At 36.0% G+C, this 22,281-nt stretch overlaps 1 long non-coding RNA gene across 1 annotated transcript; it reads left to right on the forward strand.

Moving 5' to 3' along the window:
* Positions 1-1,719: 1,719 nt before the first annotated feature.
* LOC126811093 (uncharacterized) lies at positions 1,720-8,986 on the forward strand. The gene is made up of 3 exons (XR_008786222.1): positions 1,720-2,496; positions 5,300-5,450; positions 7,556-8,986. It is a non-coding gene; the product is annotated as an uncharacterized LOC126811093 (long non-coding RNA).
* Positions 8,987-22,281: the final 13,295 nt, after the last annotated feature.

Below are 22,281 nucleotides of genomic sequence, written 5' to 3' on the forward strand. Positions count from 1 at the left end.
TTATCAAATTATTATTGTGTCGTTTGTTAATCAGCCATTAGTAGTTACACCCGTTTTCTCTTATAGGATATATTTCATTACAAATGACACCTGAAACCATACAATACAAGACTCGCGTACAGATTTTGAAAACCTCCACAGTGTCTTAAATATTGGCTATTTGCTATGAAAATATGGACGTATAGAAATGGGGGGGGGGTGGATGGCTGAATGGTTAGCGTGTGCGCGCTGTATCATACAGTCTGTCATTGAGTCGACTGGTGTGGTTTCGAATCCCCGGTTGTACGTGGCAAGGAGTAGGGTCGCCTGTCCAACCTCGTGGGTTTTCTCCGGGTCCTCCGGTTTCCTCCCACTGCTAAAGACCCCTACGCGCAAGCGAATTATGTAAATAAAATTAAACCATATATTAGTCCCGAAATGACCTAGTTTGTGTCGAGTGGACGTTAAACCCATTTCTCTCTCTCTCACGTATAGAAATGTCGCTTCGAAAACTGGAAACGCAAACGCATTGCAACAAACAAAATTTAATGGTTCATACTTCAATGTGTCTTATAAAAACATTTATTTCAATACAAATTATAATTATATATGTTGAAACTTATTCGTGTGTGTCTATTTTTATCAACGATTGTAACCATTCAGAGGATATAGACGCTAGCGGTATATTGACATAACAGTAGATAATCACAATTATCAAATTGTGTATATTACGTTATTGTCGAGTTTGTAGTGTAGGCCTAAATACCAATACTTGTACGGCGTGTATACTGTAAACTTCCTGGTCATAGATGAAGAAATGTATAGTAAATCTTATACATGTTATGTATAGGTAGATGAAACTTTACACATTTTAAACATGTATGCTATCCTAACATACTAAATGTTTTATTTTGGTTGAGTTACTACTATATTGTTCAATATTCAGTAGTGACATTAGAATACTTAAGTTTAACTCACAGGGTGCGTCAAAGTAATGTTTACAAGTAACATATCACCCGATCCGCCTATTATTAGCCTGCTAGTAGTAGAGAGTTGTTAGTCATTTTTAGATGCTCGTAGCAGCGCTAAGGGTGCCTCTGCGCCTCTGGGGGTAAATTGTTAGCCGCTACAGTAACAACTAACAAGGGCAGCCTTTGTTATCTACTATAGTAGCAACTAACAAGGGCCGTATAGTTTTTATTTTCCTAATAAATAAATCGATCGAGACTTGGAAAACTAACTTTATTCCCATTTTCTGGTTATTGACGAAATGTGGACTTATTTAATAAACAACTAAATTACTCATATTTTACTGCGGCCAAAATATTTATGAATAATACTAAAATAGGGATTAAAGATGAGATTTTGTGTAGATAATCAAGGCCCTATCCTATTTATAGGAGGAAACTGTGCGCTGTATGCATATATATTATTATTTAATGAACTTTCTTTTCAGAGGTCCCTATATTCTAATTTCGACAATTATAACATATACACTGTACATTGCATAAACTTCTCTCGAACAGTTCTGAGTCGCTTTTTGATCCACCATTTTATAATTTGCTCCCTTTACTATAGGAGTATTCTTCCCGTCTTAATGGATGTTTTGGTACATTAAAATCTGATCTTATCTATTATCTATTCCAATCGTATTTCTGACTATAGCAGTAACGATTTGTAGGCCTACTAATTTAATAAAAATAAAAAAACCCCACGTAATTTGTCCTTTCGTTTTAAATGTATCGAACGTTAAATTGTTATTCGTAATATCTCTTTTCAATGCTAAAGTATGAAAACATTTGTTAGCTATGTAAATTCATCAAATCAAAAGTTCTAGAAAGATTTGGAATATTCTGATTCTGTAACAAATGTAAATTTATATTTCGGTCATTTTTGAAAATAGTGAGTTACTAGGGATTCGTCGTGGCCTAGATTCCGATTTGACTTTTAATGGAGGTATAACCGTGGCTGTAACAGGGACTTTCTTCTTGTCAAAATTTTATATCGAATGCAGCTAAGTCAATTTATTATGTCACACAATTAATTATTATCTTTAATCCAGTCAAAAACTGGAACTATTTTGCGATATGGTTCCATTTCGAGCGGTGATCTGGTTATGCGACGCGTTTACCCGAATAATTCGCTTTCAGAATCTGATTATTCTGTTACCAATTTAATAATATAATTTAAAAAAAACAAAACTGTTTAGGATTATCTTATTTACGGAAGAGAACGTGTAATGGGTCGAATGTCTCGTCAATACAATATCAGACATTCTGAGATTAATTTGTTTTTATCGTTAGATAAATTTATCGTCTCAAGGAATGAGGCCGAAAGTTTTGAAACTGAATCAATCGGGTTGACTGAAAAAAACAAACAAAAAAAAACCCTAAGCATGTCGCCACGGCCATGGCATCATTATATCTAACCTTTTATGCTTTTATGAAGTCAAAGAACACGTTGATTTGTTTCGCGACCTATACATAGGCCTACAGTATTTGTTTAAAGACCCAAACGGTAAGTATTTCATATAGTTTATTAATAATTAAATTTTTCTATACATAGCCTACTAGATCTACTTCCTCTCACAGCCAAATGTGTATAGAACCAAAACTTTGAACTTAAAAGGCCAGGCAAATTTTCTGATTTCATGTAACAATGCGTTGTTATTTATTGTTACTGTTATTAGGGCCTATTATATTAGTTATTTCTTATTATAAGGGCCTGTGTTGAAGAAATTCCCTTACTGAAAAAGAAGACAATGATGCAAAATTAGATATCATTTTTCGATTTTTACAAAATAGATTGAATGTGAAAACAGGACGAAAGCAAAAAGATAGGCAACGTATGACATATTAAATTATTGCGGCTTTAGTTTTAGTCTACTTTTAGACACTTTAGTCTTACTGAGCTGGAAGGAATTAACAGTGTGACCTGCTCTAGTAGTCATTCAGTTGTTTTGTTTCGTAACGGTCACTCACGGACAAAGTCTTCTGTCAATTCCTGTCCGTCCTTATTATTATTAAGCCACAATATGAAAATACAACTCTTTTAGCCATTACCACAGTCTCTGTCTAAGGCTATTTTGGAGTCTTTTCCTTCTATTTTCACTGTATTTCTTTGTTTGCCAAAAGGAATCATTTTCCACAACATTTGATAATAGGCTATATATTGATAATAATCTATCACCATTTTCAAGTGTTTTGAATCACAAAATTCTATTTAAAAAAAGCAAAAAATTTGATTATTATTATTTATGTACAGTTCTATGGATTGCAATTACCAGTGCTGCTTATTACTGAGCGATGTTTCGAGTAGGGAAGCCCAGTCGAAACATCGCTCAGTAATAAGCAGTAATTGTATTCCAGAGAATTGTGACCTGTATATTCCAGTTCAATTACTAAATGCGATTGAAACAATTCAGTATTTTCTTATTGAAGCTTTCCATTTGGACTGACAGGAATGGTCAAAGAATTTTGTCTGCGAGATACAGTTCTGACAGGAATTAGTCATTCAGATGGTACGATAAACAAGTTCCCCTGTACACGGCATGCACGTGCCGGTAACTAAAAGAACCTTTTACAGTTTGAAATTGAAATAAGAGTAGGCGGGCAAACCAAAATTTCTTTATACATGTACTAGTACACTGCATGTCAGATATCGGTTTCATTATTCTCTGGTGTGGTTACCCCATGTCAGTGGTGCAGGACAGGGGCCTGACCAGGACAGCTGTCTAGTCATTTGGATGGGACAAAAAACAAGGTCACATGTTCACATTGGCGTGCACGTAAAAGATGCCGTGGCAGTTGGAATTGGATATATAACTTGTAAGAGTAGGTCATAGCGCAGCTGTCCGGGCAAAATTTCACTCATATCATGTGCTCATCTTCATTAACCCAGGCGGAAAAGAACAGTAGGACATTAAACCCAATTTCATTTCATCTCCGTCTTCCATAGCTCGAATAATCCCATTTGGAATTTAATTCCCCAAACAACCTTCAATTGTTGTTTTCTACATTCTACACTAGTGGGATTAGTTGCAGAAAGTATGACAATAAACACCCCATTTCATTTCTTTAGTATAAATTGTCATGTAATTTTGTCCATGCTATCAGTCTATCTATCCATTTCATATAGTTTACATTTGTGCCTTTTTAGAAATGAAATGAAATGAAATGAAATGGAGTTTAACGTCCTACTGTTCTACTCCAAACTGGGCTAATGAAGACAGGCATATGCCATACAGTGTGCTATGAGGGGAGATTTTGCCTGGACAGTGGCGCTACGGCCTACTCTTATATTGAATTCCAACTGTCAAGTGATCTTTAACGTGCACGTCAATGTGTACATGGGACCTCAGGTTTTTGTACCATCCGAACGACTAGACAGCTGTCCTTGTCAGGCCCTCCATCCTGCTTCACTGACAAGGGGAAACATGGACTGGTAACAATGAGTGAACGAAGGGAGGAGGGTGGCTTTTACATAAGTTTACCTTACATATAAAAAAGAAAAACAGTCCATGGACCCAATAACTATTCCTAAGCACATGTGTATGTCATTAGTAAGGGAAAGTGAGGTAATGTTAAATATTATGTTAATTTTGGAAATTTAATTTGTAAACAAATTAATCGCCACCCAGATTCTTTCCATAGAAAAAGCTAAGCTTATTATTACTGCACCAAGTTATTAGTAAAGGTTAGATTATCTGTACAAATTTACCAGCACACAAAGACTCTCCTTTTATATTATAGTGCGTTCAGACGTTGACATTGAACTGGATTGAATATCGTCTGAACACAAAGGTGGGACCAAATAAACCAGTTTAACAACCCCACCTGTAGCCGTCTTAAAATCTCTGGCTCCAGCTTGCTTTGGGCATGCACAGTACCGTAAACTATAGCCTGTTCCTGGCAAAATGACGACATGTGCAACAGCATTCGGTCTTAAATACCCTGCAATTTTGAACTAGTTTGAATATAAGCTTCTGAATAGGCTACCAGAAGGAAATAAACATTTTAAACCCACTTACTTTACAATTTTCTCAAGCTAAAAATAAATTGGGGGGTTAAACTGACCAGAAATAGAACAGACAGATCCAGTTTGTGGCGATTTACAACGTACAAGGACATTGATGCATCTCAGAATAGTTTCTGTAAACTATAGGCCTAAACATGCACAAGGCCTCCAATCTAATTCTGAATTGGCCTTTTGTGTAGTGAAGTGAAGGTTAACCAATGCGTTATTTTTAACTATGTTAGTGTACATGTACATGGCAGTAGCTAAATAATTTTTCACATTATGTTTTATTTATATTTTTTAGAAGTTGATTTGGAGAAAAATAAAGCTCCTTAAGCAGAGAAAAGACACAAGAATGTATTGATGTTGGATGTTTAAGTTGAAAAAATCAAACTAAAGACTTCAGCAGAAGTGAAATGATCCCAAAAAGAACTTAAGGGGGGAATATTTTTCAAGTAATTTCTTTATACTTTCTAATTATGTGCCTTCATTTCAACTTACAGATACATTATGTAAGATTTAGATAGAGAGCTAGCCATTCTTGCTATAATAGTTCGAAAATAGATAATGTAAAATGAATAATATTGAAAATTTCATTCAAATTTCTTTATTGCCAGCGAAGATATTAGAATTTGAAGTTTTGAAAAGACGTGTGCAATAATTGCATCGACCGTACTGGTTGTTCAAAGCTAAGTCTCGCTCCTCCTTTTTAAGATTAAATCAAAATATGGCTGAACCGTTCTAATCTAGCTAATATCAGAGAAATCAGATGACATCAAGAGATGATTAGTTAAACTTACATTATGCAAGAGCTAAATCTGCCTATTGCAGGTCTTTCTTTAGCCTGAAAAGTTATCTAAATTATTAATAAGATATTAATAAACTGATCCAGACCATAATCAACTCTTGATGCCATGGGATGTCTCCGATATTAAATAGATTAGAACGGTTCAGCCGTATTTCGATTTAATTTAGAATTGGAGTATCAAGGCTTAGCTTAAGTAACGTGGTTGCAATTAATGCACACATCTTGTCAAACTTCAAAGGATCATATCTTCATTCGCAATAGAGTAATTTACAGGAAATTTCAAATTATTCATTTTACATCATCTATTTTCAAACTGTTATAGCAATAATGGCTAGCTCTTTATCTAAATCTTACATAATGTATTTTTAATTAATGTCTAATTAATAATTTAGAAAACATTTCAGGCCTAAAGAAAGACTTGCAATAGGCAGATTTAGCTCATGCATAATGTATGTTTAATGGTTGTTACTGTACAATATACTTCATAAACACCCTACAGGTCAGAATTTCTGTAAGGGTTTGGCTAGTTCGAAGAGTCACCCAACCATCACTTTGTTAACGTTCACTGTGTATTATTTTGTGAATCTTGTATTGTGAACTCTCTAAAAAAATTTATTGTCCCCCGCCTTTCGAAGAAAGCAGGGAACTATTAAAATGGGTTCGTTTGTCTGTCTGTCTGTCCGTCAGTTTGTCTGTCCGTCACACTTTTTGAGACACAATAACTCTCTTTCTAATTGAGGTAGAATATTCAAACTTGGTGACAGTGTAGGTGTTTATTAGGTCAATACCTAATAAAGATGAGTGCAAAGATGAGCATTTTCTGCTTAGGTTAAGCAGAGATAAGCAAATTGATTGAGTGATGAAGCTTGATGTATAATTTCATTACATCAATACCTTGACTATGTTCGATAATGAGCATTTTCTGCTCAGGGTAAGCAGAGCGATAAGCTATTTGATTGGCAGAGATTTTAGAACACAATAACTCTCCTTCTAATTGAGCTATAATGTTCAAACTTCTTGTAGATGTTTATTAGGTCAATGCCTTGATGGAGTTCGAAGATGAGCACTTTCTGCCTAGGGTAAGCAGAGATAAGCAATTTGATTGGTTGATGCTTTGGGACACGATAACTTTAGTTCTAATTAAGTGAGAGTGATGAAACTTGGTGTATAGTTTCATTACATCAATACCTTGACTAAGTTCGATAATGAGCATGTTCGGGGTAAGCAGAGCAGTAAGCAATTTGATTGGTCGAGACTTTGGAACACAATACCTATCATTTTAATTGAGTTAGAATGTTCACACTTGGCGTAGGTGTTTAGAAGATGAGAATCTTCTACTTAGGGTAAGCAGAGATAAGCAATTTGATTGGTTGATGCTTTGGGACACGATAACTTTAGTTCTAATTATGTGAGAGCGATGAAACTCCTAATATATTAATCCAATAAACTGAAATCAAGGCCTGAAATGTATTACTAGATTGTAAAAATGGATAAGTACTGCAAAGTTTAAGCAGTACCTTGTTACAGGAGTATTTCCGGCTGCATGAACAGTCATGTCCTCTGTATTCACTTCACCTGTGTTGTCATTTTTAGATTTAATGGCATTTATATTAATATTAAAGCCCTGGAAAAGACCATCCTGGTTGATTTTCAGGTGATCTATATTGGTATTATAATTCATGCTGATCACATAATGTGATGGGTTGTGTACTGTATGTAACATAAATTATCTGATCAAATATATCATTGTAGGGAATAATGAAATCTAGAGAAGAATACCAGAAGAAAAATGGTACAGGAGAAATTTCAAGATCTAGATTGGTAAAATGCTTTCTAGATGGAGCTTAGTAAATGCATTTCAAGATTGAGCTTATTAAAAATTGAATTCTAGAAATAGAAACCTTTGATTACCGTGCACCACAAGCTTTTGCTTACGATAATGTCGAATCATTTTGGTGTTGCAGAAATTGCAAAAGAGTGGATGGCGTCATATCTACAAAACAGGAGTTTTCGTGTAAAAGTTAAGAATGATTTCTCCGATGTAAAACATGTCAATTTTTCAGTTCCACAAGGTAGCATCAATGGTCCGATCTACTTTATCTGCTATACCAGTACACTAGCATCCTGCATCAGACACAATCAAACATTAGTTGGCTACGCCGATGACCACAGCTTGTATGACAGTTTTAAAGCCGGAGATCTTGATGCAGAATCTCATATTGCTTCCCGCGTATCAGAGTCCTTAGACGACGTTAAAATCTGGATGCTGCATAATCGACTAAAGATGAACGACGAAAAAACTGAGGTTATTATCTTCGGTGGTAGCCGTCAGCTCCACAAGTCTACCATCCATGAATTAAGAGTTGGGGATTCTGTAGTTGGGTCTTCATCCCGTGTTAAATTCCTGGGGATGCATTTGGACGAAAACTTAAACTTAAAGAGTCATTTTGCCCAGAAGACTTGTTGTGCTGCTTCGGCAATGTTCAACTTGCGGAAATTGAGACCGTTTCTTTCGCGAGAATCATCTCTTCAAATTGCCAGTTCTTTAGTTTTCTCCCATATGGATTACAGAAATAGTCTGCTCTGTGGTTTGCCAGCAACTACTCTTCAACCTCTCCAACGAATTCAAAATTTTACTGCAAAGCTAATTCTTGGTGTTAATTACGGCCATAGCTCGACTGGTGCTCTGAAAGAACTTCATATATTGCCAGTTGAAGTCTGATGCCAATTCAAGCTACTGGTACTGGTGTATAAGTGTCTCCACAACCTTGCCCCTGTCTACCTTTCTGAATTATTGCAGTCCCAAACTTCATCATGCAATACGAGATCGTCATCAAAAAACATGTTATTTATACCCAAGACAAAAAGTAAAACATTTGCAGACAGATCGTTCAGTGTGCTAGGACCGCGGCTCTGGAATACCCTTCCAGAAAGTGTGAAACAATGTCAAACTGTAACGGATGTTATTACATCGTTTCTTCACAGACAGTTGAGTTGATGATAATGTAACAATAAAGAACTTTTTTCATTGGATCTTATTATTTCATTACAAATTTTGAATGTAAATACATGTAACATTTTGTTTTATATTTTGAAATATTGTATATATTATGGAAAATTGTGATAATTGTTTATTAATTTTGAAATATCTAGACTGTGATTTGGTTTTAATTCATGCATATGTAACGTAATCATTATTGATTAAACTTTGTGAAATAATTAGATCAGTTTTTTACGCCCACATTTTGATGTGGACGTATATTGTTGTCGTCCCTGTCTGTCTGTCCGTCCACGATTTGTTTTTGGGTGGACACGCTACAGGTCACAATTTTAATATAGGTTTATTGTCCAAAGATGTCTGTTTCTTTCGATATTGACATGTATCGGACTGTAACTTTATGGATTATGGCCCCTGATTGAACAAAAAATCAAGTTTTTAGCTTGTGGACACTCCAGAGGTCACAAGTCTTATCCGATTTTGATGAAACTTAAAACGTATGTTTACAACCCAAACATCTCGGTTTCTTTCGAAACTATTCAAATATATCATGGTTACACCCTAATGATGGTTGAATTCGAATTTCGTGAAAATGGACGCTCCTTGTGCGATAATAGTGGAAAAGTATGTAATGTTTTAAAGAGGTCACAGTTTTTATCCGATATTGATGAAACTTAAATAATATGTTTATATCCAAAGGATCTCTGTTCCAGTAGATATTCACATATATCGAACCATAGCTTCCTGAATTATGTCCCCTGATTGTACAAAAAACACGTTTTTAGCTTGTGGACCCTCTTGAGGTCATAAAGACGCTCTAAAGGCTAAAGTTATAATCCAATTGACTTATACAAGAGGGGGGTTGGATGGCCGAATGGTTAGCATGTGCCCGCTGTATCAGAAAGCCTGTCATTGAGTCAACTGGCGTGGTTTCGAATCCCCGGTCGTACGTGACAAAGAGTAGGGTCGCCTGTCTAACCTTGTTGGTTTTCTTCGGGTCCTCCGATTTCCCCCCACTGCTAAAGACCCCTATGCGCAAGTGAATTATTGAAATAAAATTAAACCATGTTAGTCCCGAAATGACCTAGTTTGTGTCGAGTGGACGTTTAACCCCATTTCTCTCTCTCTCTCTCTTATACAAGATGTAAGTGTTATGGCCATCAGACGAAGAAAAAAACATTGATTTTCAGTGACTACCAATAATTACTGGCAGAGTTATAGCCCTCACTGACATTGAAACATATTGTGGACTCTCTACAGGCTAATTACTTTATTACTTATTAATAGGTTGTTTCTTTTGATCAGCTTTTGTGTCATTTTGATGTTTCCACCTGCAAAACAACAAATATGACCCATACGGACTTCTCCGAAGACAAAGGTGCTGTGGGCGCATGTTTAGTTGCCAGTCAACCTATCTTTTGATAAACTTGAGACAAGTTTGCAATCAGCATGAGGCAATTAGCTACAATTAAATGTATAGTTAAACACACAGTTTAACGCTACAATTGATATAGTAATTCTATCACAATAGTGAAGACTGGACCATTAAAGTAGTTACTTTGTGGTAGTGCGGTCTACATTTTCAAAGCGGTGTTTCTTATAATGTTAAAGCCGCCATGACACCGGCCAGATGAAATAAGTTCGGTAGGCGAAAAATTACTCGTAGCAGTTTGGTTTCATATCATATAATTATGCGGTAAGGCTTCACCTTTATTTCAATGGGAATTGGTTTATTATATGTTAAGCTATGTGCAGTACAGTTTTGGGCCAGTTTATGTATAAATTAAGGGAGCTGTAGGTCAGTAACCTTTTTGTAGTCATTTGACTAAAAAACTTACGCAAAGAACTCCGCAGGACGAGCTACTACTGTGGCTGGAGTAAGGCGGAAGACATCAGTAGTGGAACCATCTCTACCCAACCAGTAGCCTAGTGGGTTTTCGTCGGGTTCACCATATTGACTGACTGAGATACACATAACTACCGGTAACATCGATCGCACAAAAAGGTTACGGAATATGCGTTGGGAGGATTACAAAATGAAATGCGGTTTTACGTCCTACTTTTCTGCACCAACTGCAGGTGATACTGAAGACGAGCATACGACATGCATTGTGCTATGTGGGAAATTTTATCCGGATATCAAATCACACGACCTACTCTTATTCAACTACTCAACTGTCAATCAAGGGTTCTTTTACTTGATTACCAACGTGTACGGCTAGACAGTCTGCATCACTGACAAGTTGAAACCGCGATTGGAAATCCCAAGAAACTTCCTCGGCCAGCACCTAGATCGGATACCCTGATTAATGAACCAGCGTCTTACACCGTGGCTCGTTGGGAGGATTACGTCTCCTCACCCACAAACGTATAAATGCATAATTATATGACGGATTTATCATGTTCTTTGGCGTGAATGTGTGTGAATTTCACAAAATGGTATATCTATACTTACACAATTTGAGAGTCGGCCGTCGTAACCCTAAAATACCGTGCACAAATGCATGTAATACGCATTTAGGGTGTGTGCCGATTACAAAATTGCCATGTTAAACGCGTAAGGTGTGTGGGGATAATATAATTGCCATAATATATTAACTGGCTGCTACAGTTATCTTGTTTGGTGTAAGTTTTCCATACCGATCGATCTGTTATTCCCCCAAAAAACCAAATCATGGGCGCAAATATATGTACTACACATAGGACGTGTGGCGATTGAATATTACTTGCCTGCCACAATTACTTTAATTTGTGTGAATTTTCCATACCGATCCATCTGTACTTGACATATTACTATATTAATGTCGGCCATAGTAATCCTGATAATAATAATAATGATATCGTTTATTTGTAAAGCGCGTTAATACAGAACAAAAACAGTTTCTAAGGCGCTGTTGGTTATATTCACTGATTATTTACAGATCAGGGTTTTGAAACAAGAATGTTTTGAGTTGAGATTTAAAATGGCCCACAGAGGGTAATTGTTTCATTGACTGTGGTAGTCATTCCAAAGAAAAGGGCTAGTATAAGAAAGGGTACGTTTTCCAAGTTGTAAGTTAATAGCTGGAGCTTTTAGAATATGTTTTTTCTGAGAGCGAAGATTTCTGCTGGTGGTATAGGGTTCTACAAGACTTTTTATATGAGATGGAGCTTGGCCGTTTAACGCTTTGCAGATAAAGAGGAGTAAATTGAACTTAATTCTTTGCTGAATTGGGAACCAATGTAGAGATTGCAATACCGTGGAGATGTGTTGCTATTTCTAGTTTTAGTGAGGCACCGAGCTGCTGAATTTTGAACATGACGTAGTTTGTTAATCTGATAGTCTGGTAAGCCGTATAGTAAACCATTTTGGTAACCTAGTTTAGTTGAGATGTATGCGTGAATGAGTTCTCCTTTATTTTCATAATTGGGATAGCGTTGGATCTTTCAAATTCGATGTATATGATAGAAGGTGGTGGAGCAAATACTTTGTATGTGATCGTTCAACGATTGGTTCGAGTCTAATACAGCACCAATATTTCGAGAGTTATAGGATCCTGTGATCACTTCTTTATCAAAATTAACTAGCGTTTGATCAATTTTTCAGAGTTGTTAGTTAGTTCCAACGACTAGATTTTCTGTTTTATTTGGATTTAATTTCAAAAAATGTTCTGTCATCAACCAAGAATTTCCGTGGGACAAAGTTCTATATTTTGTATCGTGGAATGTTGAGAGTCTGTCTCAAATTCAATATAAAGTTGGGAGTCGTCTGCAAACACATGAATATTTAGCCCATAGCCTTCATCAATCTTAATGGTAGACTTTGTGAAGATGATAAAAAGTACAGGTCCGAGTACAGAACCTTGCGGTACCTCACAAGGCATTATATTATCATCGGATGTTGAATCTCTAATTCTGACAGCTTGGGTGCGATTGGTTAGATATGACTTAGCCCAGTTAAAGACAGAACCACGCAAGCTAATTTCACACCATAATGCATCATGAAAATCTTCGGTATCGAGCATATCAAATGCGGCTGAGCGATCTATATGTATATAAGATCTAAGAGTACCAAGATAACACATTTCTGTTGATCTAAAGGTCGGTAGATATCGTTGGTGATTTTGAGTAAAGCAGTTTCTGTGCTGTGGTATTGTTTGTAAGCAGATTGTAATGGATTTTGAAGGTTATTGGAATAAATATGATCATTTAATTGATTTAGAACACACTTTTCTAGCAGTTTTGAAATGTAAGATAGATTACTGACTGGACGGTAATTCGACAGAATATCTGGATCCATGTTGGATTTCTTTAATAATGGTTTAACAATGGCTTTTCCATTAAATATTAATGTCTGTTACAATTATTTTAATTTGTGTAAATTTTCCATATCGATCAATCTGTACATGACATATACTAAGCAGCAAACGAAACGTCGGGTTGGTATGTTAATCTGAATAGACGCATTGCATAAAATATGTCAAATGTTTTTATTATTTGTGACCACATCTCCAACCTTACCTGAGCAATAAGGCTCCTTCTCAAACACGGAATTGAACCCAGGAAATATTCTCAAAAACGCAACCTGACTTCTGAGATGGTAATGTGTTCTCCATGATTTTCAAGTAACTCATGCTGCACGTGCTGTTCACCGGGACCAGTCCTATAAAATGCACCCCATACCTGGTTGAATCATTCACACTACAACGTCAGCAGCATGCCACGACTCACGACAGCTGAGGGACCAGGCGCTTGGAAGACTCGACGCTCGCCACACTGCCCAAGCCGTTGCCAATCACTTCCAGGTCAATGTTCCGACCATCTACAGACTTCAGCAACGCTTTCGAGCCACCAACACCACGGATGATCGCCCCCCGAACTGGTAGACCACGGGTTACAAGGCCTAAAGACTGCCATGTTCTGCGACAGCAATTGTAGAATCCCTTCACACAGGCATCTGAGACAGCACGTCAGACAGTGGGAACACACGGAAGACCCATTAGTACCGATACAGTGCGCCGACGTCTTAACAGAGAGAACATCCATTGCCGTAGACCTTACCGTGGACCGATCCCCATCCCACGCCATCGACGTGAACGTCTACAGTTTACCCAACAACACCAGAACTGGTGAGACAGACAGTGGAGAACGTTTTTTTTTCACAGATAAGAGTCGGTATTGCTATCAACTGCGGATGGCAGGACAAGAATATGCCGTTGAGGTGGCCAGTGTTATTCTGACCAATGTGTCATGTGTCATGCTTTGATCCATTTAGTAAGTCGTTTTCTAGAATGATTTAATTAAAGTGCCTCTCTGATTTTGAAATCGCGCTGACATTTATCAAATTGCCATTGAATATTAATTGTCTGCTACAATTATTTTAATTTATGTGAATTTTTCATATCTATTTTCCTTCAAAATAGCAAGTTTTCTCAATTTATGAAGAATTACAACAAGAAATATAATATCGACATCCTTTTATTAATCAATCAATAAATTATAGCTGATAAAATGAACAAATTATTCACACCATAATTGATAAAATGACAATAAACTATCTACAATATAGTTAACAAAATAAAATCGCCAATAAATCAATCACACTATAGTTGATAAAATAAACAATATATTAATTTCACTACAGTTGTTAAAATTAGCAAAATAAATTATTTTCACTATAGTTGATAAAATGAGCAAATCATTATTCACAGTATAATCAATAAAATGAGAAATAAATTATTCACACTATAGTTCATATGAACAATAAGTTATTTTAACTAATGAGCAATTCGCCATGTACACTATAGTTGATTAAATGAAAAAATTATACATACAGTCAATAAGCTGATGAACACTTCATAACACTGAATAAACTATGTATCAATGCACTCAATATGTTTATAACACTTTATCAATACAGTCAATATTGTGATCAACAAAATTTAACAATACACTTGATACACTATAGTTGATAAAATGAACATATTATTCACACTATAGTTAAGAAAATAAACATAAAATTATTTACAGTAATATTGATAAAAGTTTGTAATCCTATATCAATACAGTCTATAAGCTGATAAACAAACATTTCTTAACACTTAATAAATTTTATCATCCAAATACATTCTACAGTAGATATCGCTTGTGTAATATATTTCATAATCTACTGCGATATCTCCTAAGGAGATATCGCTTTACATGAATTTGATTGGTCAGTCAAAAAGGAACTACTTTTTTTATTTTCAAAGAACAGTTCATTTCTTATTAAACGTAACTTTTTTATTTATTAAAAATGAACTATTGTTATTCAATTGACTTTGATGGAAACAATGGGTCAATATAAAAGACTTTGCAATGGTTGAATTGCTGTCAAAAATGATGTATCACTTCCCCGTAATGTTCAGTAAAAGTGAAATCTACAGCAAAGAATTATATTTATCTATTTGTGGATGTAAGAAGGGATTGGGTGATACATTAAATCACCTACTCGTCTTTTTTTATATCAAAAAATATCAACACTCGTTGATAAATTAAAAAAAACTCGGCAGAGCCTTGTTTTTTGTTACCTTATTAACTTGTGTCGGTGGAGTTAACGCCTGTCAATCAAACGATCGGCCATTCTCTGAGATGGCGAAGAGAGAGTTGACGCCTATTTCTAGTCAAAAATTACAATGGTGATAACTTTGTTCAGAATAAAGTAATTTGACTGAAATTTTCAATATAGTCCTCTTTATAACACTTTATCTAATGCAGTCAATATGGTGATCAACAAAAGTTATCAATACAATCGATAAGTTGATAAAAAATTATTTTTCAGTACACTAAATATGTTTTTTCACCCAATTCTTTATCAATAGCCTACACTCAATATGTTGATAAACAGTACACTCAATATGTTGATAAACAATACACTCCATATATTGATAAACAGACTATTTATCAATACACTTGGTAAATGAACTATTAGTCAACACATGTACACATTTTATATCTTTATCATTATCTCCGTCATCATCATCTTCATAATAGTCAAACAAAGTGCTTTCTGTGAAATCATCCGCAAGAACAATTTTCCGAACATGTTTTATATTTTTGCATATTATCACTTTAGGCATTAAACAAACCTGTTCTGTTTGTAAACTGTGAGACAATGTTGAGGCATTAGCAGCTCCTTCAGATTTCTAGTAATCAGTTAATTTGTCCAGTTGAAGTAGCTCGACTTCTTCTCAGAGTGTATCATAGTAATAATTTATTAACGGGTGTAGAGAATTAGATGTTACACTGTATTCAAATGTATCTGTTTTTTGCTGAAGATTTCCCTTCTGGTATTTGTTGTGTTGTTAGGTAAGTTTAGTGATCTTTAGTTAATACTGATTTTCTTCAGTTGCCTTCCAGCCTTGACTCCTGTAAAAAACAAATAGTATTTTTGAAGAAAAAGTAAGTAAGATAATAATAACCAAGGTGTGTATTAAGATAAAAGATAAGGTACCAAATATATGAGAACTGAGGGTATTAAGTGATCATTTAGCATTTCAAAGCAGGACGACAGGATTTCAACTAAACAGGACGATAGGATTTCAAAGAACTTAAAAAATATTTTAACATACATTATGCACGAGCTAAATCTGATTATTACAAGTCTTTATTTAGACTTCAGATGTCATAGAAATTATAAATTAGATCTTTATTTACACAACAAGCACAAAATCAACTCTGTAGACCGTTAAGTTGACGTCATACTCCCGGAAATTTAAGATCGAGGCTAAATGATAGAGTGTACGAAGCTAGGCCGCTGTTGAGCGATGCCGCATGTCAGTCAATGTGATTGAAAGTTCGATATATACAGCTATAATTATCCTCATTGTTTTGGTCCATTCTTTTCAAACTTTCGCTTCTTATATATATATTAAAAGTCTTATTTTTAATTTGTAGTAAAAATAAATGTGATACGAATTGAATTGTGCAACCCCATCTCAAACCGAATAGGCTAACGGTACCACAGTCATTGAAAATGTTACTTGATAATCAAGATTATGTAGGTGGAGTTAACGCCTGTCAATCAAACGATCGGCCATTCTCGGAGACGGCGAAGAAAGAGTTGACGCCTATTTCTAGTCAAAAATTACAATGGTGATAACTTTGTTCAGAATAAAGTAATTTGACTGAAATTTTCAATATAGTCCTCTTTCATCATCTATTTTTGGACTTTTACAGCAAGAATGGCCAACTCTCTATTAAAATCTCCCATAATATATCTTTAAGACACATAATTTTAAAAGTATTATTTTGCTCAGTGAATTGCTCAGCGATACTGATACCCATTTAATCTATTCCTTACTGGTCACTGTGGTGACTAGCTTTGTGATCATCATTCTACTACAGCTAGGCCTATTCACTTTTGGTCCTACTTTGTTTAATTGAATGTGGTTGTAAGCATTCTAGTTAATTCATGGCTTGGAATAGGCCCAGTTACTGGATCCCACAGAAAATTGTTACCTAGGCTGTGACCTGTGTGATGACCCAATTACTGGGGCCACGTGTATTGAAAAGATTAAAGATACATTATTGTCATTATGCAAGATATAGATAACGAGCAGGCCGTTCTTATTATAATAGTTTGAAAATAGATAATGCAAAATGAATATATTGAAAATTTCGTTCAAATTACTCTATTGCAAGCAAAGATATTAGCCTTTGAAGGTTTGACAAGACATGTACAATAATTGCAACCACCGTACTGGTTGTTCGAAGCTAAGTCTCGCTCCTTCATTTCTAAATTAAATCAAAATATGGCTGAACCGTTCTAATCTAGTTAATATCAGAGATATCCGATGGTATCAAGAGTTGATTTTATGCTTGTCATGTAAATAAATGTCTAATTAATAGTTTATATAATATAAAATTTCAGGTCTAAAGAAAAACCTGCAATAGGCAGATTGAGCTCTTGAATAACGTATGTTTAAGTGATTAATTCTTTGCAACATACAGAATTTTCAATATTGAGACTGATGAAGGTGCGAACCTGAAGCATTGCTTTCCTCCATTGATAATTTTTTTACCTCATCTTTTGACAAATCTAAAATAAATACATTACAGGAGTATTACGATATGAAGAATCCATCATGCCCAATGATAGTGTTATGGACCAGACAAAACAGACATGTAACTAAATTTTGGGTTGAGTAACCATTACTGGTGCCATCTTACAGCAGATGGGAACAAATAAAATCTGACCTGTCAAGCATACATTAAACATGTACTATTAGTAAAGAACTACACGATTTTAAAAAACACAAGAAATATCTGTAGTCCTGATGTAGGATGAAAGGATTATAGTAATGTTGTAAACACAAAAAAAACTGTAATCCGTAAGCTTATTGAAGAAAAAAAACAATTAAAGATTTTGAACAAGGAATAATTTGAAAATTTCAATAAAATTACTGCATTCAGTGTAGTCTCTATTTTCATTGCTACTGTTTGTTACGATATACACAAAGTCTTTTACATCCATTTTTAAATTAGATTATTAAATGGCAATTCCGTTTCAATCTGTTCATAATCACAAGGTTGATTATGGGCTTTATTCTGACGTGGTTTCATCTTGTCAGTGGTGCAGGACGAAGGGGGAGGCCTGACAAGGACAACTGTCTAGTCATTCAGATGAGATGAAAAACCGAGGTCCTGTTTATACATTGGCTTGCACGTAAAAGATTCCTTGGCAGTTGGAATTCGATATAAGAGTAGGCCATAGTGCCGCTGCCCGGGCAAAATTTCCCTCAAAGCACACTTTATGGCCTATGCCCTTGTACATTAGCCCAGTATAGGAGAAAAACAATAGAACGTTAAACCCCAATTCATTTCATTTTTGATTATGTGATCAAGGACCGTAACTCTGGCAGTAATTATCAGAAATCGTTGAAAATTAAGACTTCTTCGTCTCATGACCTGCAATGAAATGAAATGGGGTTTAAAGTCCTATATCATGTATCATGACCTTAAACACTATAAATTCAATGTCAATACGATAATAAGGACCATAACTTTCACTGAAAATTTATAGGCTTCTTTGTCTCATGACCTTAAAAACTGTTTATCAATCGGATATTAACTTTAATAGACTTGTGGATGTACAGACGGCCGGACAATAATATGCCCACATTTCAGTTTTGGCGTATAAAAAAAAGTAGTCTATCTGTCCATTCATGAATTCTGATACACCATCCACTGGCATTGGTTTATTTACATCATATTCGGGAGGTCAGGGGAGAGAGAAATGGGGTTTAACGTCCACTCGACACAAACTAGGTCATTTCGGGACTAACAAATGGTTTAATTTTATTTCAATAATTCGCATGCGCTTAGGGGTCTTTAGCAGTGGGAGGAAAACGGAGGACCCGGAGAAAACCCACGAGGTTGGACAGGCAACCCTACTCCTTGTCACGTACAACCGGGGATTCGAAACCACGCCTGTCGACTGACTCGACTCAATGACAGACTTTATGATACAGCGCTTGCAGGGGAGGTCAGGGATACAGTACAATGTTCAATAGCTACAATAGGCATAACCATTTGGATTGATATACTCATTTATCAGTTATTGTTGAGAGGAAGTGTGATCTATTCTGAACTCTGAGCTAGGCCTACATCCTCTGTAAAATGAAATGAAATTTTAATAATGTTTCTTAACACCCGAAGCAAGCAAAGGACTGTTTAGTTATCGACTGAAACTTTATTATGAGTACACTTTTAATTCTATAGGTCGATTCAGATTATTCTTTGACAATACGAAAGAAAAACATTAATTATATATTACCGTACGGTACCAGGTAATGTGAACAAAAAGTGCTATCAGGTGTTCTAAAAAGAATAAGTACGCCCCCCCCCCCCCTGCATATGCTGCACACATACATATGACTTGCTGTTCAGTTCGCTAATTAGCATGAATAGAAAGGCCCAGCCTAGAGTCGCATTATAAATGCTTTTATAGATCAGTATATGCTTTGCCATTGGAATTTGTTAAACCACAAAAACAGGCTATAATGTTTCTGGTTGAATTTTGCATGGAACAGTGCCTAGTTGCTTGGATGGAAAGAAAAATGCGTCCTGCACATAGAACTAAAAGAACCCTACAGACAGAATTCCAAAAAAGAGTAAGCTTACGTAGGCTACATTAGTGTCACTCTGTCCAAAATTTGCCTCATCATAACATATTGATAGACGATAGTGTATGCCTTCTTCATTAGCCCAGAAAGAGCAGAAAAGTAGGATGTTAAACCCCATTTCAGCATTTCATTTCATTTTGTTTCATCATCATATTAATATCTTCAAAATTCATATCATCAAAATTCATATCATCAAAATCCATATCATCAGAAATGGCATTAGTACCAGTAGGTCTACATAGTTAACATAGGCCTAGTTTAGTAGTTTAGGCTACAAGTACAAGTAGGCTTCAAACCTAGTACGGCCAAATACTAATAGTGCTTGATCTTGATGGCAGTAGGAATATTGTTTAGCACTATCTCACAAAATCTGTCATTTGAGCCTAACACGGCGTGCATGGGTCGACTGTCAAGTGAATTTAACAATAGGCCTATTAGTCCCGAAATGATTTAGGCCTAGTTTAATGGTTTGTGTCAAGTGGTCGAGACGAGTGGACTTTAAAGGAGCTAAATCAAGTAAATCGCTAATGTTTGGGACCTAGAAATTGACCCAAATGGGTCGCAACAAATAATAATGTAATCTGATTGTATATAAATAAAATGATTTACATTCAATTGTTTCCGTTTTGACTCTAATTTCAAATCAGTTATCTCCAGCGAAATATGGCATGAGTCTCAACCGAATCGCTATTTCTAGTATCTGGTTATTTCAGTCTATTGCGCATGCTCTCATGGCGTCACCGTTTGATATGAGTATTCAGTTGTGGAATATGTCTAGCCTCGGTCCTTTGTTACAAATGACAATCAAACGTACTATGGCACCGTACACGATTCGTGTACCAATGCAATGGTAAAATATTTATTTTATTTTAAATATTGGTTATCAGAAGCTTACCTTTTCCCGGTAAGATCACAACATCAATGTTGATTTGAATTGACAAATAATTCGTGTTTTCAACGAGTAAGACTTTGGTGGATGATATTGAATTAGACTTAGAGACTAAGTTAGTTTAGCTAATCTTAGTTAGACTTAATCCCCATCTGCCATCTGGCATCTCTCTGTCCCGAGTCCGAGTCTCTCTCTGTCTCTCTAACTATTAAAGCCCAGTCTTTGGATGGCTTTTATCCCCTGTTTAAGTCTGATCTTTTATAAAATAAAGTAAGATACCGGTACCTCATGTTTTGGATTTTCTAAGTTTTAAGTATTAATATGGCGCTCTTTCCCGCCTTGTTGACCTTGGACCTTGTCCAAAAGAGCGCAGGAAAGTAGTTCGAGAGACAGCGTAACCCTAGTAACTCACAATGCGATTCTTGAAGACGATTTCCGTTCATGAAATGAAATGATTGGGGTTTAATGTCCTACTGTTCGGCCCCGACTGGGCTAATGAAGACGGGCATACGCCATACAGTGTGCTATGAAGGAAAATATTGCCCGGGCAGTGGAAATATGGCCTAGGCCTACTCTTATATCGAATTCCAACTGCCAAGGGATCTTTAACGTGCATGCCAATGTATACACGAACGACTAGACAACTGTTCTTGTCAGGCCTTCCGTCTTGCACCACTGACAATTAAGGGGAAACCATGTCGAATAAACCCGATGAAATTCTTGGCCAATGCAGGGAACGAAGATTCCCGTTCATGGAGAAATGAAATGGGATTTAACAATAACATCATATAGACCCAATGCAGCATGCAGTATGCTATTGGGGTGAGGGGGGGGGCCGGTTTTCGGCGGTACTGGGTACGGCGTACTCTTATTTCGATTCAAAACTGAAGGATTCCTCTACGTGTACGCGGGACCTCCTTTCTGTCCCATCTGGACGACTATATAGCTTTTCCTTGAGGCACTCCGCCCTGTCCTACTGACAAGGGTAAACTTTGCCTAAAAATCACGACGGATTCACACCGGGAGCAAACTCCAGACCCCCCTCCAGCCTAATAATAAGCAGTACGGTATTTGTGTTGCATATAATCTTTTAGTGTGACCTGTATATTCCAGTTCAATTACCGAATGCTATTAAAACAATTTATTAATTACTGCACTCCATAGTCTTTTACGCTATAGACTAATCTACACCCAGGTTCAACGCTACGGGTTCGATCCCCCGGTAACATACAGTGGCGAGGATCGACGGGCGGTAGGCTATATATTTTAGGCCAAAGTTTTTTGAAAGATTTGTTCTAACTTGGAAGATTGTTCGGGTCGTCATAAGAAGGCAGTCTATACAAATTCTATCTTTTATTCCCATTTATCGGAGATCGAGAAAATAATGATTTATAAATAAGCTAATAGCGGATAGGTCTACTAACTATTACAGCCTTTGTTGGTTGCT

This window comes from Patella vulgata, chromosome 2 (assembly GCF_932274485.2).
Source record: "Patella vulgata chromosome 2, xgPatVulg1.2, whole genome shotgun sequence".
In the NCBI taxonomy this organism is placed as follows: Eukaryota; Metazoa; Mollusca; class Gastropoda; family Patellidae; genus Patella; species Patella vulgata.